Source organism: Ischnura elegans, chromosome X (assembly GCF_921293095.1).
Source record: "Ischnura elegans chromosome X, ioIscEleg1.1, whole genome shotgun sequence".
NCBI classification, from domain to species: domain Eukaryota; kingdom Metazoa; phylum Arthropoda; class Insecta; order Odonata; family Coenagrionidae; genus Ischnura; species Ischnura elegans.
The window spans coordinates 85,388,246-85,389,578 of record NC_060259.1 but is presented as its reverse complement, the minus strand read 5'-3'; the positions used below and the strand labels follow the sequence as shown (position 1 = coordinate 85,389,578).

Here is a 1,333-nt window from a genome sequence, read left to right as displayed (position 1 = left end):
GGTCGTCACGGGCGGAGAAAATGTTGGCGAAACGAGTCGTTTCAGCGGAGGCTCAGGTAATCTTTAGTTTTAATTCTATCCCATGCTTTGAATTTGATACATTTCACTAACAAAATTAAATGTTAAAACCGTGCCAATCATATGCTATTTTGCATGTTCTCCTTGGTGGTTAAATAGTTTTCCAAACGTTAACGTTGATTTCGTCTCTTACTACTCTACAGAAAAAAAGAAAACTTTCTATACAAACGGCAAGAAAAAGGACGCAGTCCGAAATACTGGAAAGGAGTATAGATACAGATCGGCGTAAAAACCATGAACGAAGTGAGGAGAGTAAGGAAATTTTGCGATTGAGGAGGGGAGTTTAGGAGGCGGAAGACACTATTGAAAAATTGAAAGAAGAGAAAGAGGAATACAGAAGGCAGTTCCTTTGACTTTCAAGGAATTTAGCAGACATCTCCAGTATTAATGTGGAACTGCATAAAATGCTTGCAGAAAACAGTGCGGCAGCAAGCTCTGGACGGACTAATGGTGAGCAATATTGTGATTTTAAATAGAAATTTGAACGTGATCATTTTAACTTCCTATTATTCCGAACTTATTGTCGGACTTCAGTGCAATGGCTTGGTTGGGAATACATATATATGTTTGTGATTGTGATGGGATTCTTATATTTTAGGAGCACGGGTGGTGCAGCTTGAAGGCAACAGTTCCAACGTCATCAGCATTTCTGGTGAGTAAAATATCTGAAGTAGCTGTTATAATATCTTCATTTAGTTCTTATAATTAATCTGCCCGCTCTATACTGTCACAGGTGCAGCACTTAAGGAGAAAGAAATGTCAACAGAAGTGCTATCATTACCATTTAATGATGACGATGGTAAGGAATGTTGAATGTGATGGAAAATATTTTGTTTGTTGTCATGATGGGTGCAAAGCTTTTTAATGATTGGCATGAAATATTTTTCATGCCAGATTTTGTTCTGGCTGACCCAATAGAAGTAAACAAAGAAAATTCTGAGTTAATTCATGGTGAGTGGCATTGCATTTTACAGAAGCAAGGCTACTGCATAACAGTTACTGGGTTGAAACCCCATCAAGATGTTTGGGAGATATTAATGACAGTAGCCCCTACAAATGCACCCACCAACATTTTTCCTGGCTATAGTTTTGATCCGAAGAGAATAATTTTAGAACCCCAAGTAGCCAATTACTCTTATGTTACTGTTATATGCATATTGCATTTCGTTGCTTGATTGGGAGTATGGGCGTTTTTATAGCTTCCTTCTAATATTGTATCATTTAACCGACCATAACAATAACTACCTCAAATTGT

The 1,333-nt window shown here is 37.6% G+C and overlaps 1 long non-coding RNA gene across 1 annotated transcript; it reads left to right on the top strand.

Moving 5' to 3' along the window:
• The first annotated feature begins 709 nt into the window (after positions 1-709).
• Positions 710-1,029, top strand: LOC124170713. Its single transcript, XR_006867565.1, has 3 exons — positions 710-730; positions 812-877; positions 973-1,029. It is a non-coding gene; the product is annotated as an uncharacterized LOC124170713 (long non-coding RNA).
• Positions 1,030-1,333: the final 304 nt, after the last annotated feature.